Source organism: Paramormyrops kingsleyae, chromosome 24 (genome assembly GCF_048594095.1).
Source record: "Paramormyrops kingsleyae isolate MSU_618 chromosome 24, PKINGS_0.4, whole genome shotgun sequence".
NCBI lineage: Eukaryota > Metazoa > Chordata > Actinopteri > Osteoglossiformes > Mormyridae > Paramormyrops > Paramormyrops kingsleyae.
Window position 1 is genome coordinate 22,482,661 of NC_132820.1, and position 22,313 is coordinate 22,504,973.

The 22,313-nt window shown below is 43.0% G+C and overlaps 1 long non-coding RNA gene across 1 annotated transcript; it reads left to right on the forward strand.

Moving 5' to 3' along the window:
- LOC140582276 (uncharacterized) lies at positions 1-9,877 on the forward strand. Its single transcript, XR_011985204.1, has 2 exons — positions 1-1,841; positions 7,619-9,877. It is a non-coding gene; the product is annotated as an uncharacterized lncRNA (long non-coding RNA).
- The last annotated feature ends 12,436 nt before the right edge of the window (positions 9,878-22,313 follow it).

Consider the following 22,313-nt stretch of genomic DNA (forward strand, 5'->3'; position numbering starts at 1 on the left):
CACCAGACTGCTGGACCAGACCAGGCTGTTTGTAAATGTATAGGCTTATTACTTTTACTAGTATACTACTTCTAGGATAATTCCTGAGAGTTAGCAAAACCAAATTCTTTTGGATAGGGATAAGGATAATGAGATCTTCTGTATTGATTCTCATTTTGTCGCATGTCCAGACCATGACCGTGTGTTGCATACATGTTAGTAAACACCCCTAGCGCATCTTGCACTCTTAACATTGATCCTGGTGGCGACTATTCGTATTGACGCGGTAGCGGACCATAATGGTCATAGAAGTGTTATGAAGGCAGTACCCCCCAATTATGGAGGGGTAATTCGCACTCTGGATACAAATACAACACTAGCCATGTAAACGTATTAATTGGGGAATTCATTTATAAAGGCTTCGTGTGACCGAAAAAGATGCCAAACATTCATAGGCATATTTGCAAGAGGGTTTTGGGATTTATAAAGAAAAACGTATGCTGAAAACAACTCGCACGTTTTGTGAACGAGGCTGAAAGGAATGCAGTTTCGACAGAATCCTGTAGAGGGCACTGTGTATGCTAAATTGAAGGCTCCAGGAATGTTGTCGGCATTTCATTTCATTTCATGGTCACACGGCCATTGGCTCTGAAATTAAACTGTTCTTTTAAATAGAATTGCCACTGCCACTGAGCATCTCCTCTACAAGCAAACACTGGGGTGCCACCAAGACCAGCAGGCTGCTGGTGGCTCTGGGATGCAACCACTACTGAGGCCAGATGAGGGAGCCACTAATGATGGCTTGAAGACATATCAGTGTCAGAATGACATGACATGGCTTGTTTGTTGAACCTTGGCCGGGAATTTGAGAGCACACAGATCCAAGGATGGGGCACATATATGAAACAGAGGTACACCTGTGCAGATTTTGCCTAGGGGCACTGAAATGACCCAAACATGAAGCTCAGCTTTCCAGGTGCTGAGGGGAAATAGTTTCAGAAAACTTTTATTCTAGGGACAAACTTCTGTGGAGGCAGGACGAGTCACCAGCTTCTCACTTCAGTTATTTACACGCAATGTTCATCTATCAAAGGTAAGACACGTTGTTTGAGATAAATGTAGAACTACAGGATAAATTTACAGTTATACCGCCAGGTGTTTTCATAACAGCTTGCTTATAGTAACATTATCACTAGCAACCATTTCACTCGTTTGACGAGAGAGAACTGACAGACTTTTGTCTCTCATACGTTGTAGTGGAAAATTACCACCAAGCATGATGTCTGATGGTTACTAAGGAAGTTAGGCTGCAAAATAAGGTTGCTATGCTCGAAGAAACAGATGCAAGAGACTGGGGAGGGGTTTTAGACCTTACCCATGTTAAGCTAGACAAGAGATGAATTTTTATTCTATATATGGTAAATATAAGATGCTTGTGCTAGACGAAAAGCTTGTCCTGAGCATAGAATGTGCAAAAGCAGACATGGGTCTTCCGGTTGTGGTTGCAGAGAAAGGTCATTTGTCTGTCAGTATAAAATGAAAGCAACTGCGTTTGCTATTTGGAGAACTTCTCAGAACTGTCTGTGGAGAGTCTCCCCGAGCTCGCATAGAAAGATATCTCAATAAATGAAACCAAGCTAAACCATTGGACTCATCTGTTACTTCCTACCTCCAAATTTCCATAACAGACTTGGGGGCTCGTCCGGGATTCGGTTGCACGGGGACCGCCAGGACCTTCAGAAGGACGCGAGTCCTAGAAGGACGACGAGGTACCCGTCTGGAGTCGAGGACAGAGAATTTTAGCCTGACCCATCGCAGTTCCTGAGGCCTGCGGTCCCCCGTCACTCCGACCGGACTAAAAGGTAGGACAAATTTTGTGGAATAGAAAATTTGTTGCGGTATCTTTCTGAAGGTAAAGGCCTCACGTTCGACTGGGAGAGTCGTAAAATAACCAAGTTCGACTGGGAGAGTCGTAAAATAACCAGGTTCGACTGGGAGAGTCGTAAAATAACCAAGTTTCGACTGGGAGAGTCGTAAAATAACCAAGTTCGACTGGGAGAGTCGTAAAATATCCAGGTTCGACTGGGAGAGTCGTAAAATATCCAGGTTCGACTGGGAGAGTCGTAAAATATCCAGGTTCGACTGGGAGAGTCGTAAAATAACCAAGTTTCGACTGGGAGAGTCGTAAAATATCCAGGTTCGACTGAGAGAGTCGTAAAATATCTGTATCACGTCCAGCGAGATGTGAAATGTGTTTTGTCTGCAGACTAGATAAAATAAGATTGTATGAATGTAACGTGCACGGTATGAATGTGTAAGGTTTGTGGTTTGGATGAGTGTGCCGAGTGTGAAATTAGAAACCTGACAAGTCAAGAATATCAAATAAATGTGCTCATAAGTATAAAAAAAAAATTATTAAGCAGAAATTAAGGTGTAAAAGGTTCTGCAAACATATAGTTTAACGGAGAGGCTGAGACAAAGACCTCAGTGTACTGTAGATTATCCCCACGACTGTTTTGTCCCTATTATCAGAACTGCACCCCGAATTGAGGTTTATGTTACTGGGATGTGCATTTGGGATACATAAATTATACAAATATAATTGTTTTGTGATAAGTCTTTTGTAAAAGTCTGCATTGTTGCAATGAAGAACTTGCTTTGCAAAATAACACAGGCATAGAAGTTTTCTACTGTGTGACGATTTTAATATATATATATATATATATATATATTCTTTCCCTGCAAAGAAAACAAGTTTACCTTTTCTCTTTTTCTTTATGCAAAGAAGACTGGCTTGTCTAACATATTCTGTGCATGTTTGTTAAGTAACCTATCTTAAAAAAAAAAAAAAAAAAAAAAAAAAAAATCAGTACTGAAAGTCTGGTGCGACAAAATGGGAAATAGCAGTAGCAAGTCAAATTGGACTCCTGATCCGGCTTATGATCCGGAAGGTGAAACAGCATTTGAAAGGGAAATGCGAAAACGTGATAAGGGAAATAAGGGCTTACTACGGGGTAAAACATGTAGGGAAGCAGTAGAGGAAAGAACTGGAAAGGACTTTTCGGAGATGTGTGAAATGTGGGCGAAAAGGACAGGTGGCAAGTGGCCAAGAGATGGGTCTTTCGACCCTGCGAAAATAAGGATGGTAAGAAGAAAGATAAAGAAGCGAGAAGGCTGTTGTGGATGTTGTAGAAGTAGTGAAGGTGAAGAGGAATGTTTGGAAATGTGGGAAAATGTGGCAAGACAGATCGAAATAGAGGCTGAGAGACGCAAGAATGAGGGAATCATAAAAAAAATAGGCGAGGAAACAGCAAAGGCAGTCCAAGCACAACAAAGTCTGAATATGTTGTTAAAAGAGAAAGAAGATAGAGGCAAAGGCAGTGCGTCTGTCGTGCGAAAAAATGAAAGCGGAAGACAGCTGCATCTACCCACCCCTCCCTTCAGCGCCGCCAGCTCCCCCTGCTCAGGAAATCCTGCCACCACCAGCGAGACAGGATCCGCCCCCTGCATACTCGCCAGCGCAAGCCACAAGAGCTGCAGATTCGGCAGAAGATGAAGAAGATACTCCTCCTCGAAGGAGTGAGCGTATTCAACAACGCATGCAACAGCCTCCGACTGAAGAGCAAAGGGCACCTGTTGGAGTGCCAAGACAGTTCCCCTTGGTGGAAATGCCAAACCCCAGAGACGACGGGATGGTACAGGTGCAGAGGAACTGGGATCTAAGTGAACTGAAGGAGGTGGTGAACAGTCTGCCAGACCCAAACCAAGTGGGAGGGGCCCGTTTCTGGGATGAAGTCCTTGCATTGGATGGGATTTACCAACCCAGTGGAAGGGAATGGGAACAAGTTCTCCGGAGGAAGCTGAAAGGTGACTGGGCCGCAGTGAACGCTGATTTTGGAGGAAATGCCATGAATACTCGGGCTAATCCATTCACTGCAGACATGGCAGCACTGGGAACCAGAATTAAGGAAAAATATAAGAAGACTCCAGACTGGAACAAAATCCAAAAGGAAAAACAAGGATCTGGAGAAACCGTCTCCCAGTGGGAAGCACGTTTGGATGGGCTAATGAAACACCACTCTGGGATCGACAATGACGAAGCAAGGAGGAACGCCATGAAGACGCTCTTTGTGGCGGGCCTCCGACCCAAGGTCCAGCAGATGGTGAAAACCACATGCCTGGGATGGAGTCAGGCGGAGTGGCAAGAACTAAGACGTCACGCTATACATGCAGAAGAGGTAACCCAGGACCAGAAAGAGAGGCAGGCCTCGACTCTGCAATCGGCCCAGCTCCAGTTAGCCCAAGCCCAGCTCCAATACCACCGGGGTGGACCTAACAACAGAAGGGGCCGAACCCCGAGAGAAAGAGGCGGCTTTAGCAGTCGAGACCGGAGACAGTTCCACCGCACCCAACCCCGGGGTGATGACCAAGAGGGATGTTTCCTCTGTGGAAAACAAGATCATTGGAAAAAGGATTGTCCCCAGAATAATGGTCAACAGTGGCCGCCTCCACAGAGGGGAGGAAGAGGAGGAAGCCGTCAGGGGCCCCCACCCCAGTGGGGTACAGATGGCCCACAATGAAGAGGCGAGGGGACTGAGGGACCAGGAAACGGCCAGTTCCTGTCCCTCACAGAGACATCAAGGGAGGACCCCACGATAACCCTCGAGATTGACAATCATGCTGTTGTCTTCCTAGTGGACACAGGAGCTACCAAGTCCACAGTGAAAGACACAGACCTCCCTGGAGTCCCTAAGTCTGGAAATCATGTGACAGTTGTGGGGTCCTCTGGCCTACCCCACACCTTGTTAGAGACTGTTCCGTTATCCATTGCCACAAGGTCCGGTCCTGTCCATCTCGCCTTCCTGTTGAATAACCACTGTCCAGTTAACCTTTTGGGCAGAGACCTACTATGTAAACTGCAATGCAAAATTGATTTGGACGAGAGGGGAGTCCACCTGACCTCTCCCCCACTTGGATTGTATGTCTCCCAAGAAAGTAAGCCATGCTACGCCGCATGGGTCCTCACTGATAACACCATTGGTTGAGAAAAGGTGTCACACTCACTTGAACAACCCCCATCCTCCATTGCACGGCTCTCTATAGTTCACACTGCGACCATGAGATAAGGGAATGGATGATGTTTTTCCTGGAAGAACAGAAACCCCCTGAGACCGTGTTAATGAAGTTTCTGTATGTAAGCGCGTCCATGGCCGGCATGTCTGTCCAGCTCAACCAAGATCAAAGTACATGGATCTTCGATCATCATATGCCCCATGTGTCACTGGGAAAAACTGACGCCCACCAATGGAAAGACCTAGGCCCATGGATCAATGACTGCGAAGACAGACAAGACTGGATTCCAGTCGAGGATGGCCGAAGTATCACTACTGATGGAACCATTCAAAGACATACCATCTCCCTCACAGTAGATGTCAGGAGAGAAGCGTTCCTCTCTGAAGAACATCGCCAGACCACGAACCTACCAGCCCCACCAACTGAACCTGAGTGGCTGTCTGAGATACCAGGAACCCTATGGGCAAGTGGCAAGAATGACTTTGGGAGAATCTGCACCGCGGCACCACTGCAAGTCCAGCCAAAGTCCAACCACAGACCAGTAAAAGCTCAGTACCCACTCTCACCTGAGGCAGAGAAGGGTATCACCATGGTGCACCAAGAACTGGTACAAAAGGGGGCTCTGAAGGAAATTCCCTACTCCCCCGTTAATTCCCCGATCCTGCCTGTGAGGAAGGCAGATGGATCCTGCCGGTTTGTACAGGACCTGAGGGGGGTGAATGACGCCATACATCCCCGTGCACCTATTGTTCCTAATCCAGTAACTATCCTATCATCCATACCACCTCAGGCTCAGTGGTTTTCTGTTATTGATCTAGCAAATGCATTTTTCTCTGTCCCTGTTCACCCAGACTCACAGTACTGGTTTGCGCACACCTTTAGAGGCAAGCGTTATACGTGGACAGTGATGCCCCAGGGGTACACTGAGTCACCCAGCGTTTATGCTCAAGAATTAGGAAAGAACTTAGAGGGGTTCAAGCCCCCGGGCGGGAGCACCCTAATTCAATATGTAGATGACCTGCTGTTGTGTTCCACCACTAGGCAGAGTTGTGAGCAAGATACCAAAGCGCTGTTGCTGTTTCTAGCCCAAAATGGCCATAAAGCCTCAAAGGCAAAACTGCAGTTAGTCAAACAAGAGGTTCAATATCTCGGACATGTCCTCAATCACCTAGGCAGACGCCTAGGTCTAAAACGGGTAGAAGGGATTCGCAAGGCCCCCATCCCAGATACTAAAAGGCAATCGATGAAATGGATGGGAATGGTCGGCTACTGCCGTCCCTGGATCCAGGATTTTGCCGAAAGATCCCAACCTTTACTAGACCTTATGCATGGGGGACAAGGACTTAGACCTAATGACAGACTGGACTGGACGACTAAGGCTGAGACGGCGTTCTCTGACCTTAAACAAGCGCTATGCGATGCGCCCGCTTTAGGAGTACCAAATTTTTCCAAGCCATTTCAATTGTATGTGGATGAACGGCATGGTTTCATGACCGCCGTCCTTGGCCAGATTCATGGTGACAGGTTGCGCCCCATTGCGTATTATTCTAAACGTCTGGACACGGTGGCCAGCTCTCTGCCAGCCTGCCTCAGAGCTGTGGCAGCCACTGCGGAGGCAGTCCTCATGTCTGCAGATTTAGTCCAAATGCATCCCCTTGTGGTGCACACCTCGCATGCTGTGCATGCCCTAATAACGCAGGCTAAAACATCTCACCTTACCACTGCACGTCTGATTCACTACCAAAACATCCTGCTTACTCTCTCCAATGTGACCCTCCAAAGGTGTTCCACAATAAACCCGGCCACACTTCTTCCCACTGAAATGGAAGGTTCCCCTCATGACTGTGTTGAGGTTGCTCAATCCCTCGCTAAGCCTAGATCAGACCTGGGTGAAGACCCATTGCCAAATTCTGAGTTCATTTTTGTGGATGGGTGCTCCCTTAGGCTCCCTGATGGGAGCCCTTCTACCTCTAACGCTGTGGTTGTGTCAGAGGGCCAATTGCTGTCTGGAGGTAAGTTACCGTCCACCTGGACAGCACAGGCTGCAGAGCTGTTCGCCCTAGCCCAGGCCTGCCGCCAGTTCGCAGGTGAGGATGTCACGATATTCACAGATTCCAGGTATGCATTCGGGGTATGCCATGACCATGGAGCCCTCTGGAAACAGAGGGGCTTCCTCACCAGCACAGGTAAACCAATACAGCACCATGAGTTAGTCCGAGACCTCCTTTCTGCCATCCAACTGCCTCACTCCATTGCTGTGGTTAAGTGTAAGGCTCACATGGGGTGCTCTGACCCGGTCAGCATTGGTAACTCCTGGGCCGATTGGTGGGCTAAGAGGGCAGCCTTACACACTGATGCCCCAGTGGCGCTCATGCCTTCACGGGTATTACATGACACTCACACCCTCCTTGATGTCCAGTCGGGTGTGACAGAGGGGAAGAACACATAGTGGAATGGGGTTAGCCCCATTTGAGGTGCTCACCGGGAGACCAGTGCCGCTCCCATACCCGGGAGGCACGCTCACGTTAGAAACTGTTGATGGCGATTTACTACCCTATGTGTCTAGTTTACAGATTTCCTTGAAGAGGATCCATAGCCAGATCAGGGCTGCTCAGGTCGGACCGGAGCCAAATCAGCCAGAGACCATAGGACCAGGAGAGTGGATCCTGATCAAGGACCTGCGCCGGAAGCATTGGCATCAACCGAGGTGGCGGGGACCATACCAAGTCCTTCTCTCTACACCTAACGCCGTGAAGGTCGACGGTATCTCCTCCTGGGTCCATCAGTCGCACTGCAAGAGATCTTTAGTCCTCCTGAAAGACTATGATTTGGAGACGTAGATTGGGGTATTGGGCCCCAGCTATAAGCATTATTATTGGTTTTGTAATTTTGTGTTCTATCATTGCTTATGTAGGGTATATGTATGATCATGTGAATCTAAAGGAAAGCAGAGATGATAAAAAGGGTGTAGGAACAAAAACGTATCATATGCCTCAACTGAATTCGTATTGGCAATTTGCAAATTTCTCGGTGATGCAACAAAACATTTCTGGCCATTGTTTGGTATGCACTTTGATTCCTCACTCAGTGGAACAGCCGTTTCCCCTACGGACGGCTCCGGGTACTGTGTCAGGCGTGGTGGCACTGATATTTGCGCCTACCCAGAACATCACGCGCCCAGGTAAATCAGGAAAACTAGACATGACAGTATCGCCTGGGGTTAATCGGTTTGTCCTGTGCGCCAATTTCACGAGAGGATGGACAAAGTCCTCTGTGCCACTACCCTCAGTGCTCGCCTCACAGTGTAAAAATATAATTTCACGTCATGTCCCCAATAGCGGGATGCCGTTTGATAGCTTCCAGGGGGAAGATTCCCGAATTAACATGTCACTTTTCTATAATCAGGATATAACTAACCACTCCGCGTTGAATGTTACCCAATTCCGGCTGGATATCACTCTTCACCAGCGCGTAAACCCTTGGATATATGCCGCACTCCCAGGAGGTAGGGTGTGGCCAAATTGGCTGACCACAAAGGGTCAAGATTGGTATTGGGAGTGTGGGAGCTCCATCTACCTATGGTTACCATCTAATTGGGTAGGTGTTTGTGGTCTTGTGCAATTACAAGCTGCAGTCCATATGGTGTTCACAGGAAACACTGGCCCCCTCCATGTCCGGACGAAGCGTTTTCTTAAGGCCATAGATAATAATGACTTTCCCCCACCTGAGCATCAGCTCTATACAAAGCTTCAAAAGTTTGGAATGAGCCTGTTTCCCCAGTACGGCATGACACAGGTTTGGAACCAATTGGAGACCACTCATTACCAATTGGCCAAGTTCGTTAATGCCTCCATTATTGCATTCACTGCAGTGAAAGAGGAACTCACGGCTGTCCGTTTAATGACCACCCAAAATAGATTAGCCCTAGACATACTGCTAGCCAAGGAAGGAGGAGTTTGCGCTATGGTTGGGGACCATTGCTGCACGTACATTCCCCCAAATGACGAGGACAACGGAAATTTGTCACAGGCCATCGCCAAAATGCATGAGGTCGCCCATGCGCTGTACAGTCAGGAGTCTCATGATAATGGCATATGGCCATGGCCCCTGAATGTGTTCCAGGCATGGTTTGGGAAGTGGACCTTGATTATCCTCTCTGCTCTCCCTATTGTTTTATTGCTTGTCTGTGTGTGCTTATTTGTTCCATGCTGTATACCATGTTGTTCTACTATGGCTCAATTTCATCCTCGGGCGTCACATCATCAGATGGTACAGCTTATGCAGGATGTTCCACCACAGAGGAAGAAGCAGCAGACAGCACATTCTGCTGCCTCTCTTTCCCAGCTGGAATGGACTGCTCCTGGGAACCCTTACTCCTCGGACGAGGACGACGTCAGTGTGTGATACAAGAATGATTTTGTATCAAAGGGGGGAATGTAGTGGAAAATTACCACCAAGCATGATGTCTGATGGTTACTAAGGAAGTTAGGCTGCAAAATAAGGTTGCTATGCTCGAAGAAACAGATGCAAGAGACTGGGGAGGGGTTTTAGACCTTACCCATGTTAAGCTAGACAAGAGATGAATTTTTATTCTATATATGGTAAATATAAGATGCTTGTGCTAGACGAAAAGCTTGTCCTGAGCATAGAATGTGCAAAAGCAGACATGGGTCTTCCGGTTGTGGTTGCAGAGAAAGGTCATTTGTCTGTCAGTATAAAATGAAAGCAACTGCGTTTGCTATTTGGAGAACTTCTCAGAACTGTCTGTGGAGAGTCTCCCCGAGCTCGCATAGAAAGATATCTCAATAAATGAAACCAAGCTAAACCATTGGACTCATCTGTTACTTCCTACCTCCAAATTTCCATAACAACGTTCCCTGTAATTATGCGCTAAATAATGAATTGTCATGACCGTTATTTGATAATGTGTGTGGTTTTTATGTTGTTGTATGATAAAATCTTGTCGGCACGGTATTGACAGTAATTTTGTGTCACCAATTAGCTAGCATCGCTCACTTGGTAAGAGGCTGAAGCTAGGTTTGCCGCATAGCCTATGTGTCCATGGCTTGTATAGTTTTTTGTCATAACGTTAAAAAACTTTGTCAGTCCGTTTCTGACAAACTTGTGTTGATCAGTGACCTGAGCATCGCTCACATGGTAGACTATTATCTGTCTGAACAATTATAAATTGCACTGACCAGAAAAGCTTGAGTGTTGATAGCATCACAGGCAGAACCATAAATGATTTTTGGTAACATTTTTTTTGTTTTAGTCATTTTTAAACACATTGACAATGCATTATAATGCATTCATAAAGCATTATGAACATGGCTATATTTCTAAAAGGGCATAACAAATTGCCATGTTTATTATGCACTATGACTGCCTTATGAAGCTCTCATCTATAATGCACTATAGATACCTTTGTAATACGGTACAAAGCTGTATTATTCCGAGCATCATAATGCATTATGAAGGTATCTATAGTGCATTCCAGATGAGACCTTCATAAATCATTCATAATGCATAATACACATGGGTATAATGTGTTATGCCTTTTGATAAATAATTATAGCCATGTTTCTAATACTTTATGGATTCATTATTATTAGTTATGAATGTGTTTATAAATTGCTAAAGCAATGGCCTTAAGTAGTGTTACCTGATTTTTGTTTACAAATGTAACATTTTTTGCTGAGGGGCTCTCTAACCCCAAAATGGCCTTAGATGAATTTGCAGAGACAGAATTCTTCCAGAAGGAGCGGGAGGCTGCCAAGAAACGGGTGGAGAAGAGGGTGGAGAAAAAGAGGAAAAGGCCAGACTCACGACAAGCAGGCCGCCTTTGCAGATTCTGCCGCATGGAACCTGAAACAGGGACCAAACAGCTAGCCTGCACATCCACACCGGCTTCCCTGGAGTGGCAGGGAAATGCACTTACTGCCCATCTAAAGTGTACTCTGTATACCGAGGAGATGGACCGGAATGAGTTTCAGGCATCTCCTTTGTTTAAGGCAGAGTGATAAAGATGGGTAAACTTAATCATTTTAATTTAGTCATTTTAATGTAATATTTGAATGCAGGCCTTAAATGATCCATATTATTTCAATAAGGCCTCCCTTTAGGGGTATAGTCCATGCTTTTACGTTTGTGTAAAACAAACCAAACAAAGGATGCGGCCGCATGACCCCGCGGCGCCGAACAAAGAAGCACTGTGGGACATACGGCGGCGTCCGAAACAGAATGAGGAAACGAGCACATCGCCCGCCACTGCCCAGAGTCCCGCTCGCAAACGTCCAGTCTAAACTAGGTGACCTAAGAGCGAGGTTGGAGTTCCAGCACGATGCAAGAAACTGCAATACATCATGTTTCACGGAAACGTGGCTGACCCCCCTGGTACTGGATCTAGTGGTGACTCCGTCGGACTCTTTCTCTCTTTTTCCTGTTTCATAACTGCTTGCTGTTGGTCATTTAGTACTTGCTCTTTGTCCATGAAACTATCATACTATGTCATAAATAAAAAGGATATTTAATTGAAATATTACACGCTGATTTTTTTCCTGGTTAAATAAAATCGATACAGCAGATTCTTTTCTACACACACGACTGCTTTTTTTGTATTTTAATTATGCCATCTAACACGACAGGTTCTCTGTCATAAGAATATTCCAATATGTTGGTTGAGATTATTTAAGCGGTACATCAACAATCCTTGTGGGGGAAATTAATGATAATTAAACTTTGACAAACAAGGGCATAGCTGAAAAATCAGTACACTGCTAGTGAGTTACTGGCAATATAGCATAGAAATTTACTAGTCAGCTGTGCTAAGAATCAGCTAAACTGAAATGGAAGGCTTGTAGTATAAGGGGAAAGGTGAAGGAGAATCTTTTATGTGTTTTAAGTTGATTAAGCAGGGAGGAGCACTTCTCTTTCTCACATAGTAAAGGTTCATTCTCTCTTCAAATGATTGCTTGCAAATTTAAGGATCTAGGAAATTAACTTAAATAATATAATATTATAATATAAATATTATATATATATATACACTCACCTAAAGGATTATTAGGAACACCATACTAATACGGTGTTTGACCCCCTTTCGCCTTCAGAACTGCCTTAATTCTACGTGGCATTGATTCAACAAGGTGCTGAAAGCATTCTTTAGAAATGTTGGCCCATATTGATAGGATAGCATCTTGCAGTTGATGGAGATTTGTGGGATGCACATCCAGGGCACGAAGCTCCCGTTCCACCACATCCCAAAGATGCTCTATTGGGTTGAGATCTGGTGACTGTGGGGGCCATTTAAGTACAGTGAACTCATTGTCATGTTCAAGAAACCAATTTGAAATGATTCGAGCTTTGTGACATGGTGCATTATCCTGCTGGAAGTAGCCATCAGAGGATGGGTACATGGTGGTCATAAAGGGATGGACAAATTGTAGCCTCTTTTCCTATTTGTAGTGGAGATGAATGGTACCCGGTGGGGTCTTCTGCTGTTGTAGCCCATCCACCTCAAGGTTGTGCGTGTTGTGGCTTCACAAATGCTTTGCTGCATACCTCAGTTGTAACGAGTGGTTATTTCAGTCAAAGTTGCTCTTCTATCAGCTTGAATCAGTCGTCCCATTCTCCTCTGACCTCTAGCATCAACAAGGCATTTTCGCCCACAGGACTGCCGCATACTGGATGTTTTTCCCTTTGCACACCATTCTTTGTAAACCCTAGAAATGGTTGTGCGTGAAAATCCCAGTAACTGAGCAGATTGTGAAATACTCAGACCGGCCCGTCTGGCACCAACAACCATGCCACGCTCAAAATTGCTTAAATCACCTTTCTTTCCCATTCTGACATTCAGTTTGGAGTTCAGGAGATTGTCTTGACCAGGACCACACCCCTAGCAATCATGGCGTTAAATGCAAAACATAACAGTTCATTTCTTATATTTAATCAGTGCAGTATGGTTATTCAGTGCAGTCGGTATAGTCAATGCAGTATTCAATGCAATTTGTATATTTTGTAATATTTTATTACTCTTTTTATACCTCACATTGACTTGAATTGCATTTTCAGTTTCGTTGTCCAAGTGACAATGACAATAAACATTATCTTTATCTTTGTTAGGTGGCTACGTTTACATGCCTTAATGCAATTAAGATGTTTTCATGTAAACAGATTAATTGGGGAACTCATTTATAAATCTGATTGAAAAAGATGGTAAGCATTCATACAAACATTTATAGGAATCCTATAAATACATGATACAATCCTATCATTCTTATACTATGGTATCTTATATCATATAATCTTATCTTAACCTTATGGTAAGTTATCCTGTCTTAGTCTTAACTTATATGCTATTTTATGTTATACAATCTTAACTTGACCTATCTTAACCTTATTGTTGAGCTTTCTGCCTCCATATGTATGAACCAAATGTTCTCTTCATTCATTTGTGTAAATCAATAAACTGATTAATATTGTAAACTGGTGTTTTATTTTACGTCTTTTCAGTATTTACATTTTCGTTTTAAAGCATACATTTTGACACACGTCTACACACGTCTGCTGTCATGAAAAACTTACAGAAAGAGAGAAGAAATCACTCCACACGCAGCATACATCGTGTCACACATTATACATGCGCAGAAAAGAAAAAATAGACCCTTTTTGTCAACATCGTGGAAAAAACTTAATAATCAGAAATAATACAAACATATGAGATGAGAACACATAATCCAACACCCCCACTTGTTCTCATCATATGAAAACACCTGTTAGTGGTATTATACATCTCTATTCACTTCCAAAAAGAAAACATTTGAACTTCAACATTCTTACTTTTGATACAGGTTTGGTCAACATGTCAGCAACCATCTCTTCTGATGAACAATACTCAATACCTATTTTTCTTTCATTTACTGCATCGCGAATGAAATGGTATTTAACGTCAATGTGCTTTGATCGCTTTCTGTTCACAGGATTTTTTGTTAGTACAATTGCTCCCTGATTGTCACCATACATTTTAGTACAGGTGTACACCTTGTTATCCATACCACTCAGCAACTGACTTAGATATATGCTTTCTTGGGTAGCATTTGCTAGACCTATATATTCGGCCTCACATGTGGACAATGCAACGACTGGTTGCTTCTTTGACTTCCAGGAAATTACCGGACCTTGTTCTGTCAGGCTAAAACAATATCCTGAAGTACTACGTCTGTCATTGAGGGATGATGCCCAATCAGAGTCACTGAAAGCTATTAGACTCAGATCACAATTTGTTTTCTGAAAACACAACTCGTAATCACTTGTGCCCTTTAGATACCTTAGCACGTGTTTGGCAGTCACAAAATCCCGTGCTTTTGGACTTGATAGGGTTTGTGATAGTTTGCTTACTATCCAACTAATATCTGGCCTGGTACATGTCATGGCATAGATAAGACTGCCCACTATCTCTCGATATTCTCTGGGATTTTGGACCTCCATGCTGCTATCTTGATCATTCTCACCACTCTCTACCTTTAACTCGCATGGAGTAGTCCTAGGCTTGCAGTCTGACATTGCAAAACGTTCTAGCATTTTCATCACATATCCCTTTTGGCTCATTTTGATTTTTCCATTTGTTTGTTCAAATCCAATACCTAAGAAATGTGAAATCCTCCCTAGATCTTTCATATTGAATTTATTTTTCATGCTATTTTTGAATCTGTTAAGTCCTTTGTTACTGCTTGCTGCAATGATTAGGTCATCTACCCAAATGATGACTATGATAATGTCTTCTCCGGCTTGCTTCCTATATATACAGTGATCTGACAAATTTCTCTCAAAACCATTTTGTCCAAGGTGATCATTTAGTAGCTCATACCAGTTCCAACCAGATTGTTTCAAACCGTACAGGGATTTTTTCAGTTTATACACCAACTTTTCCCCTGTCACAGAAGTTGATTCGAAACCCTCAGGTTGCTCCAAGTAAATGTCTTCATCTATAGGTGCATGTAAGTATGCCGTCTTGACATCCATTTGATGAACTATAAGGTCATTCTGGACAGCTATTTGCATTAATGCTCGCACTGACGTCAGATCTGCTGTAGGTCTATACCTTCAGTCTGGCTATAGCCCTTTGCCACATATCTTGCTTTTAAGAGCTTTCCCATCCCACCATTTTCTTTAATGGTGTAGACCCATTTTCCTCCAACGATCTTCCTATTCTCAGGTAATGTAGGCTAGTTAATTCGAAAGTGTCATTTTCTTTGAGTGAATCCATCTCTTCCCGCATTGCACGCTTCCACTCAGGTGCATCAGGTGACATCAAAGCCTCTCTATACGCCTGGGGAACACCAAATACTGCCCTGTAACAATAATCAATGTTCACATATGTTACATCACTCTTGTTTTGATCTGATACGTAATCCTCTAAATATTTTGGGGGTCTCTTTTCTCTCTGTGATAACCGTTGTTTTTGGTTTGGGATGATTTCTGCATCTGTTTTGTTTCCATTCTCATCTGAGACTTCCTCCCTCATCACCTCATTATCCTCTTGATCATCTTTGATCTCATCATCTGTACTGCCCTCACCATGTGACTCGTCAACCTTCTCCCCACCAGCACTGTTGTCTCTACCGGCAACTATTTCTAGATCATCCTCATCTGTTTGTGTTGTTTGTTCACTACGTTCTTTCTTAGTGAATTTTACCAATCTGTGCTTGGTCACTTTTCTTGTCTGACGGTTATAGACCAAATATGCAGGGCTATTTTTACTGTACCCCACAAAGACTCCTTTATCACACCTAGGATCTAATTTCTTCTGGTCATGCCTGTATGCGTAACAGTCTGAGCCAAATATCCACATTTTTGAGAGGTCTGGCCTCTTTCCGGTGAGCATGAAGTAAGGTGTGTTTTGCGTTCTTTCATTATAGCAACGATTTCTAATATGGGCAGTCGTTTGAACAGCATATGGCCATAACACCTTTGGTAACTCTTTCTCTAACAGTAGGCATCTTGCCATCTCAAAAATGGTCCTCCACTGCCTCTCTGCTGTGCCATTTTGATGCGGAGAGTACGGGCATGATGTCTCATGTCTAACCCCTTTTCTTCTCAAAAGGGATTGGAACGCATTACTAGTGTATTCTGTGCCATTATCAGACCTTATACATTTTACCTTGCACTGTCTGCAAAAAACTTTTCAGTGGCTAATGTTGAGTCACTCTTATTTTTGAGAAAGTACACTGATATGGCACCTGAATAATCATCTGTGAATGATATGGCATATTTGTACCCTTCTGAAGCAGTTGGTTCAATGGGACCCGCCAAGTCAGTGTGCACCAGTTCGAGGGGGGCATTAGCTTTTGCATCTGCTTTTCTACTCCTACAGTTTGTGAACTTCCCTTTTATGCATATGTTACAATTTACTTTAGTTTTATCATTTATCTGCATACCCTCGACTAGTTTAGGTAATTTCAACAAGTCATCAAAGTTACAGTGCCCCATGATTTTATGCCATGTCTTAACATCACATGCTAAGTTTACTTTATCTCTGGCACACATATCATTTGCAAATTCATAATCACATTGATCTGGTTCATTTACCGTTTTCAAGTAGAATAGTCTCTCGTGCTCTTTGATTGGAAACACAGTACCGTCTTCACCTATGAGTTCGTTTTGGCCCTTTTGGAAGATCACTCTTGCTCCATCTTCGGTGGCAGCTTGAACGGAGATGATGCTCTGTGGATATGACGGTATGAAGAGGGCTCTCCTTAAAATGGTCTTGACCGTTTTTCCTTCCCCGTCTTGTAAGAACACCTCTGCTTCTCCGCGCTTTAAGGCTACGTTATTCATTCTCGTTCCATCCGCCAATTCCATGTAATGCAATGCAGGGTTGAAAGATTCATCGAACCGCGTGAATCTTGCTTTCTCTGTAATGATGTGAGATGTTGCTCCGCAGTCCACCATTAGTCCTCTTCCTTTAATGCTTTCGGGAAGTAAACGTTGGCTTACTTTAAAAACGAAAGTTTGCTCGTTGTCGTCTTTCTTTTCGGCTGTCTGTTTGGCATCATCTCTTTGTCTGTTGCCTTTTCTCCTGCACGTTTCGTCGCTGTGCGTTGAGCTTCGATGGTAGTTACACCACTTCGATGATGCTTTCTGGCGGCACTCTCTGGCTATGTGACCTCGATTACCACAACCATAGCATGTCACGGTCGATGCTTCTGCTTTCATCACGTTGTCCGATTTTGTCTTGGGATCAAACTTTTCTGTCTCCTCGTAACTTCGTAGTCGACTCTTGAATTGTACGAACGTCAATTCTTCGCTGCTTTGTGTGATGTGGATGGCAAAGGGTTTGTATGATTCTGGCAAGCCCTTCAAAATCATAGCTATTATCAGTCCATCACTTAACATTTCTTTAGCATTTCTGAGAGACGTTATCGCTCTTTCGGCTCGGATAATATAGTCTGTAACGCTTTCTTCTGGTTCCTTCTTCAGAGAAGTTAGCTCTGTATATAAGGCAATGATTCTCGGCTTACCCTGGCTGGCGTAGTGATTTCTTAGGATTTTTAATGCTTTCCTTCCGTCGTCGGTTGCTTCTCTCATCACTAACGACAGGCTTTTGTCGTCGAGGAACTGAATTAGCGCTGCGTAGCATTCTTCATTCTTCTCTCGGTCGATATTGTCGTCAGCGGATAGTATTGTTTCCTTTAGGCCAAGCATTCTCATGTGGCCTAAAAATTTTACTTCCCATAGTTCGTACTTCTGTTCGTCGCCATCAAAAACCAGCCTCTGCCATGCTCCTGCACTTCTCCTGGGCCCATAACCTGTTGAGCTTTCTGCCTCCATATGTATGAACCAAATGTTCTCTTAATTCATTTGTGTAAATCAATAAACTGATTAATATTGTAAACTGGTGTTTTATTTTACGTCTTTTCAGTATTTACATTTTCGTTTTAAAGCATACATTTTGACACACGTCTACACACGTCTGCTGTCATGAAAAACTTACAGAAAGAGAGAAGAAATCACTCCACACGCAGCATACATCGTGTCACACATTATACATGCGCAGAAAAGAAAAAGTAGACCCTTTTTGTCAACATCGTGGAAAAAACTTAATAATCAGAAATAATACAAACATATGAGATGAGAACACATAATCCAACACTTATCCAATATAATCTTAACTTATCCTATGTTACCTTATGCTACAGAACTTGATCTTAACCTTAACATATCCTATCTTAATACTGATAGCCCATCTCCACAGCCAACTCCTGAACCCCAGGGATGGCACTTAGCTGCTCCAGTGCATCAATAGGAAAGATGAAGACAGCATGTTCCCCTAATTTCCTGTTTCTGATGGAACGCCATCCGACCTCACCGTGGCGAAATGAATGGCTGATATTATAGGTACGGTAATAGATACAATTAGACAGTTGTATTGTCTGGCGTTGTCATAGCTGCAACACTAAAATAATATAACTAACCAGAGTGCACATGCACATGCATTGGTACTATGTCTCCGCGATGCTTCAAAATCCATCGGCAAACATCTCTGTGATGCAGAAACATCGCTACCGAACATTTGATTCCATATTCCCCCGATGTCTGCGCCATGTATTTCAACAGTGATGCGATGTTAATTTGATCACTCTGCAGCCTTTAGCCCGCTGTTATTTTCCGTTATTAGGTTATTATACTGTACAGGGCAGCTCAGGCCGGGGGAGCAGGCGCTGATGCAGCCCGGTGCCGCACCCACCACACGTCGGAACTGCTCGCGATCCCGGCCGGCGACCCCCCAGGCAGAGATCTAGACACGCTCGATTCAGTCCCACCCTTATTATAATTACTTTTATATCCTCCTGAGACCCAAGGAAAAAAGTGTCCTTCAATTGTAGGTTATGTGTCTTTGGAGGAAATAAGACATCTTACAATTTAGATTTTTTCTAATTTATTTTTATTTTTAATTTCACAGCATGTCCTCTTTAGTGCACAACAGGAATAAATACGTTTCCTAACATCAGTGAAAAAATAAATGCAAAAATACAATGTCCACTACAATGGACATAAATGAATGGGTCGGGTCTCAGGAGGATATGCAGTAATTGGTAACTAGTCATTTTCAGTAACTTGCACGAGACTGCCAGTTGGCTGAATCCGAAATAGTTGTAGTGCTACAAGGCTGGATTGTTACAGGGACTGTGTTAAATGCAAATGCTGTTCTGATTGCGTTAAAATCAAACGTTTTTGCTCAGATTTCATGAATTTGGTGGTGTGCTCTTTATACCATGCCAAGTTTTCCTAAAAGCAGATATTTTTTTTAAAGGTGAAATAGAGCAGCGCATTGAATTGTAATGCCTGTATCTTGAAACGTAGCGTGTTGCCAGACTCTCCGATGCACAGCTCTATGGTCCATACAGAGGAGATGAGGAACATGCAGTTTGCAAAGTCACCAAATTACCTTTTGTTAAGTGGCTACGTTTACATGCCTTAATGCAATTAAGATGTTTTCATGTAAACAGATTAATCAGGGTGCTCATCTATAAATGTGACTGAAAAATATGAGAAGCATTCATACACACATTTATAGGAAGATTTTGGGATTTATGAAGAAAACGTTTTGTGAAAAAAAACGCACATATCCCTGGGGAAACCAGACCACCTTATAATTAGAGGAAAAATATGTCCATTGCTTAAAATTATCATACAGACCCAGTGAACTCAAAAACAGGTGTTTTGTAAAAATAAATGAGATTGAAGGAGATGCTGTTTCGACAGAATCCTGTAGAGGGCACTGTGTATGCTAAATCGAAGGCTCCAGGAATGTATTCGGCAGTTATAATAATAAACAATAATAATTAAAATATTTGTGTACACACGGCATTTGGCTCTGAAATTACACAGTTCTTTAAAACAAAATTGTTTAAAAAAAGTTTTATGAACAAGTCAAATATGAATTATAAAATACAATTTTCCAGTTAAAATACTTATTTTAAATACATGCCTCAGAAATTCCGACACTGAAGAGGGAAGTATGATGAATAAGTATCATTGGTTCTAACTGAAGCCAAAGGCGAGGAGTACAGCAATTTCACCCAAGAAATAAAAATATCCTCAAAGCCAAACCGCTTCAGAACATAAAACAAATAGTTCCATTCAACATGATCAAAGGCTTTCTCAGCATCTAAAGATAGGAGTACCTCTGGGCACTCAGACGAAGATGATGTGTAAAGGATATTAAATACACGCCTAATATTAAAAAAACAACTGTCTATTTTTAATGAAACCAGTTTGATCAGATGACACAATGGAGGGTAATACAGATTCAAGACGGAGAGCCAACACCTTAGCCAGTATCTTAACATCAACATTAAGGAGACTAATTGGACGGTAAGAGGAGCAAGCGAGGGGATCCTTGCCCTTCTTCAGAAGTAAGGATATTGATGCCTGACGTAGAGTTGGAGGCAGGCATTGGGACTTTAAGCTGTCATCAAATACATCCTTGAGTAAAGGGTTTCATTTTGCTGCAGACTTTTTATAAAACTCTGTAGGAAAGCCGCCCGGGCCTGGACATTTCCCACTCTGCATGCATGTGATAGCTTTATGAATTTCATGTAAGGAAATAGGATTCTCTTACATTCTCATCCACGGTGGGTATATTCAGGTCTTCAAAGAACCTATCCATTAAACTCAGATCAAAAGAGTGTTTAATACAAATTAAAATAGAAATCACTAAACTGCTTATTAATATCTAAGGGATCTGATAATAGTCCTGTGTCAGAATCAATCTGGGCAATTACTTGAGTACTAGATGTCTGTTTTAAACTATAAGCCAGAGCCCTGCTTGGTTTCTCCCCATACTCATAAAACATGTGTCTGGTTTTTAACAGAGCCCGTTCCGCCTGTCCAGTTGAGAGCAGATCAAATTCAGCCTGATACATCATCCGCCGTTTATATAGCTCTGGAGATGGACCAGTGGCATAGGCTTTGTCTACTCTAGAGATGAATTCCAAAAGTTATGTTTGCCTAGCTACCTGTGTTTTATGAACAGAGGCATTGTAGGAGATAATTTGGCCCCTCAGGTAAGCCTTGAGCGTCTCCCAAAGTAAGGAAGGGGAGGTCTCTTCATTTACATTAGTTTCTAAAAACATATCTATACCAGCATTTACGAAGGCAATAAATGATTCATCTGACAAAAGAAGTGAAGTGAGCCTCCATCTGAATCTGCTAGGTCTATGATAGGGGAAGGTCAGGACCAGTGTTACAGGTGCATGATCTGATATTACTATACTGTTATAAACACATTCTTTTACCAATGGGAGTAGATATGTATGTATGTATGTATAAAGAAATAATCTATACGTGAATAATAAAAAGAGTATTCCCTCTTTGTAGGATAAAGAAATCTCCATGGGTCAGACACCTTGCAAGATTGTAAAAAAGTCTCTATGCATTCAGCTGTTTCTGAAGCACCAATTGGGCGATTGGAGGATCTATCCAATACTGGGTTAATTACACAGTTACAGTCACCAGCTAAAATAAGCTGATGAGTGTCCAGGTATGGTACGGTCAATAGAAAATTGTTCATGAACTTAGAATCGTCCCAATTTGGAGCATATACACAAGCTAATATCACAGGCAAACGGTACAGTTTACCCACCACAATAACAAAGCGGCCATTGGGGTCCAATATTGTTTCAGACACTTCAAATGATACTGATTTGTTGATCAAGATTCCAGCCCCCCTGGCCCTACTCCGAAAGGTTGAATGGAATACTTGTCCAACCCAGCCTCTTTTTAAACTCAAATGATCTGACCTACGCATGTGCGTCTCAGTTAAGAAGGTTATATCCGTTTTTAAAAACTTAAGATGAGCAAGGACCTTGGTGCGTTTCATAGGATGATTTAGGCCTTTCACATTCCAATTAGTAAACTTAACTGACTGGCCACTCCTCCCAGAAGCCATATTTGAATTTGCCATATTTAATACTGGTAATATCCAGCAGACATAATCTGAGTTGCAGTAAATTAATTCTGTGACTCTGGTAGATGTCATGTTCGAAACAAAGTGTAACCACTAATGGACAAAATGAAAGACAAAAAAAACAACAAAATAAAAAAGAGACTTTAAGTACAAAAACACCACCACCCCCACCCCCCAGCACTATCCCGAACACAGTGCATATCCCAAGAGCAAAACACTGCAAAATTCTAACTTGGGTCTCTAATTTAACCAAAAACGACCCAAAGCACAGCGAGCAATCACATTCAGAAAT